Source organism: Amblyraja radiata, chromosome 5, assembly GCF_010909765.2.
Source record: "Amblyraja radiata isolate CabotCenter1 chromosome 5, sAmbRad1.1.pri, whole genome shotgun sequence".
Classification (NCBI taxonomy): Eukaryota; Metazoa; Chordata; class Chondrichthyes; order Rajiformes; family Rajidae; genus Amblyraja; species Amblyraja radiata.
In genome coordinates, this window is record NC_045960.1 from 34,796,796 (window position 1) to 34,801,481 (window position 4,686).

The following is a 4,686-nucleotide window of genomic DNA, read 5'->3' on the forward strand; positions in this document are numbered from 1 at the left end:
TATTTATACCACAGGTAAAATTTGATTCATCTGTGTGAAAATAAGAAAAAACACACATTTTAAGAGGTAAAAATGCAATTTACAGGCTTTTGGAATAGATCAATGGCAGGGATTAAGAAGTTTTCACAAAGTTGGGTGACTGAAAGACAGCTTATAATCATCGTTTAACTGTGCACATTGGTTTTGCCTGGGAAACAACACAATGGGAAAAAAGACCAAAAAGTAGCACAAAAGTGAAATGTAAAAGTAGAACAATTGAAAAGGACGTGCTGGAACCATTATCAGCAAAGAGAAGGGGTTTCCGGCTCACTGTACAGTATTCTTCGCATCAGCTATCTGGAAAATGGCAACTTTATGGATGACACAATCTAGTAGGTCTGATAGCATTGTAAAATTCATGAATTCATAGATTGTAGGAGCAGAATTAAGCCATCCAGCCCATCAAGTCTATTCCATCGTTCAATGATGGCTGATCTACCCTTCCCTCTCAACCCCATTCTCCTGCCTTCTCCCCATAACCCTTGACACACTTACTAATCAAGAGTAATTACAATCTCCGCCTTAAAAATATCCATTGACATGCCCTCCACAGCCTTCAGAGGCAATACATTCCACAGATTCACCACCATCTGACCAAAGAAATTCCTCCTCATCTCCTTTCTAAAGGTACATCCTTTTATTCTGAGCCTATGGCCTCTGGTCCTACACTCTCCCATGAGTGGAAACATCCTCTTCACATCCATTCTATCCAGGTCTTTCACCATTCGGCAAGTTTCAATGAGGTCCCTCCTCAACCTTCTAAACTCCAGCGAGTACAGGCCCAGTGCCATCAAATGCTCATCAAATGTTAACCTACTAATTCCTGGGATCATTCTTGTAAACCTCCTCTGGACCCTCTCCAATGCCAACACATTCTTCCTCAGATATGGGGCCCAAAACCACTCACAATACTCTAAAAGTGGTCTGACCAGCATTACATCCTTGCTTTTGTATTCAAGCCCTCTCAAAATAAATGCATTCACCTTTATTACTACTGATTCGACTTGAAAGTTTTTTGAGAATCCTGCACCAGCACTCCCGTCCCTTTACACCTCCTATTTCTACATTGTCTCCCAATTTAGAAAATAGTGTACGTCTATATTCCTACTACCAAAATGCATGACCCCACACTTTGCTACGCTGTATTCCATCTGTCACTTCTGAGCCCACTCTGCCAACTAAGTCCCTCTGCAGAGTCCCTGCTTTCTCTATACTATCTGCTTTTCCACCTATTTTCACATCAAATGCAAACTTAGCCACAAATCATTGATATACAATGATTAAAAACAACATTTTCACCCAGTACTTGCACCTTTTTTTTGATGATTTTGGAATATCGGTGCAATATAACTTTAAAACTGAGCCAATGTGACTTCAAATGAGAAATACATCTTCTTGAACCTTAGAATGGCCGATGTTCAGTCTGAAAAAAATTAATCTTTGAGGAGTTTAAATTTTCACCATATGGGATTTGATGACAGTCAGAATAATTCACCAAACTCATGAAAAGTACCATGTAAAAATATGAACTTATGAATGTATGAATATCTGTGCAGAAAATTGATATTAAAGAATTTTAATATCAGGTAAGAATTTTGAACATAATTTGACCCAATAAGAATGCCAGTGTGCAACAAATGGCAATCCTGGTGCACGCATAGTAAGAAACCACTCCAAGAACAACATGAAGTGGATACAGAGGCTGCCAGTCCTACAGAGGCATCAACTGGACAGCTTAACTCCACATCCACCAAACTGGGCATTCCCAAACCCACCCAAAGTAGCTAAGATCCTCAAGTGTGACTGTTCTGGGATATCCATTGTTTTAGAGTCATCAAGTCAAACAATGTAAAAACAATCCATTTGGCCCAACTCATCCATGCTGACCAAGACAGACAGGTGGGCAGAGGGGGTGGGGTTGCCCTGTTGGTGAGGAATGAAATTCAGTCCCTTGCAAGGGGTGACATTGAAACAGGAGATGTGGAGTCAGTATGGATGGAACTAAGGAATTGTAAGGTAAAAATACCCTAATGGGACTAATCTACAGGTCCCCAAACAGTAGCCTGGACATAGGGCGCAAGTTGAATCAGGAGTTAAAATTGGCATGTAGCAAAAGTAGTGCTGTGGTTATTTTGGGAGATTTCAACATGCAGGTAGGCTGGGAAAATCAGGTTGGTACTGGACCCCAAGAAAGGGACTTTGTAGAGTGCCTTCGTGATGGATTCTTTGAACAGCTTGTATTGGAGCCTACCAGGGAGAAGGCAATTCTGGATTTAGTGTTATGTAATGAACCGGATTTGATAAAGGACCTCGAGGTTCATGATCCAATAAGAGGCAGTGACCATAACATGGTCAGGTTTCATCTACAATTGGAGAGGGAGAAGAGTAGATCGGAGGTGTCAGTGTTGCAGTTAAATAAAGGGGACTATGGGGCCATGAAGGAGGAGCTGGCCAAAGTTTACATTGGTAGCCCAAAAATTGAAGTGATAGGATGAGGTTGTAAATCAATACCTAAAACTACTGAAATAGTATCTTTCCAAAAAATGTATTTCCAATATTTTTCCAAAAGTGGGCAGGACCAAAACAAATGGGTCAGTGAGGCCACTTCAGAGTTACATCTGTCACAGGTAGGATTTATATGACCATAAAAACAAGCTAACATATCTTTTGACATATGAACTCTTTGTGAACCACCTTGAATTGTATCAGTGCGTGTCTTGCACACATTGAAGAGGTATTGACTAATTGAAGAATCCTCACCCATTTCTCTATAGATAGACATTTGGAGTTCTTTTTCCCAGTCATTCTTAATTTTATCAAATATATCTATTTGTAATTTCAAAATCAACTCATAAATAGTCGTTATTAATCCTTTCTGATAAGGGTTCAAATATAATTTTTTTCCAAAATTTCGGTTTGATGTGGTAGAGTAGCCTTCAAAAAAAAGGGTAGAGTAGCCTTCAAAAAATGCCTAATTTGTACATATCTAAAAAAGTGTGAATTAGGTAATTTATATTTATAGGAGAGTTGTTCGAAAGACATAAAACAACCATCCAAAAATAAATCATGAAATGCTACTAATCCCTTCCTCTTCCATAACAGAAAGGCTTGATCAGCACTAGAAGGTTGGAAGAGAAAATTAGATAGGACTTGATAAGATAAAATCATTTAGTCCAAAAAACATACGAAATTGAAACCATATTTGAAACGTATGACTTATTATTGCGTTAGTCGTATATTTATTCAATCTCGTAATTGTAAAAGGTAATGAGGCCCCTAGAATAGAAGCCAATGATAGCCCTTGTAAGGAATCACGTTCAAGATTTATCCATCTTGGGCATTAGGTATCTTCTAAATCTATTGTCCAAAACGTTAAGTAACGAGCATTAACTGCCCGATAGTAGAATCTAAGGTTCGGCAATGCCAAACCACCCTCTTTTTGATTTCTGTAAATATTTTTTACTTAGTCTGGGATTTTTATTCTGCCATAGATGTGAAGAAATTTTGGAATCAATAATATCAAAGAAAGATTTGGCAATAAAAATTGGTATCGTCTGAAATAAATACAAACATTTAGGTAAAATGAACATTTTATTAGCATTGATTCGGCCGATTAAAGATAAGGACATTGGTGACCATTTAGTAAACTGTTTTTTGATATGGTCAATTAAAGGCATAAAATTAACTTTAAATAAATCCTTGTGTTTCTTGGTAATCTTAATACCTAAATAAGTAAAACTTTTGGTAATCAATCTAAGTGGAAACTGTCCATAATTCGAAACTAGATTATTTAATGGCAAAAGCCCACTCTTACTAAGATTTAGTTTATAACCAGAGAAACTACTAAATTGATAAAGTAATGCTACTATTGCCTGAATAGATTTCTCAGGGTTAGAAATGAATAACAACAGATCATCTGCATAAAGAGATAGCTTATGTGTCTTATTCCCGCGGACAATACCAAAAATATTAGGGGATTTCCTAATAGCGGTGGCCAAAGGTTCCAAAACAATATTAAACAGTAAAGGACTTAAAGGACAGCCCTGTCCAAAGATCCTATAGGCCTACTCCTACGCAAAACACGTAGTACGGTCATGGGCAGATTCATGGGTGATTATAGGAGCCATTTTAGCAACCAGCCTCCGCCATCTTGTTCCATCATCTTGCTCCGCCATCTTGCTTCCGGCCAAAGATCGGATCTTTGCTTCCGCCTCCGCTCCCGTATCTTCGCTTTGGTCTTTGACTTGGGCGGGGATAGGGGGGTGCGCGGCCCAGGGCAGCGGGGAGGCTTGGGGCCTAGGCGAGGAGAGGGGGTGCGTGGCCTGGGGCCTAGGCGGGGAGAGGGGGGTACGCGGCCCAGGGCAGCGGGGAGGCCTGGGGCCTAGGCGGGGAGAGGGGGTGCGCGGCCTGGGGCCTAGGCGGGGAGAGGGGGTGCGCGGCCTGGGGCAGCGGGGAGGACTGGGGTCTAGGCGGGGAGAGGGGGTGCGCGGCCTGGGGTCTAGGCGGGGAGAGGGGGTGCGCGGCCTGGGGTCTAGGCGGGGAGAGGGGGTGCGCGGCCCAGGGCAGCGGGGAGAGAGAAGGGGATTAGATCAAGTGGGGTAGTGGTGGCACAGGAGGGTTGGGTAGGGACGGGGGAGGGAAAGAGCA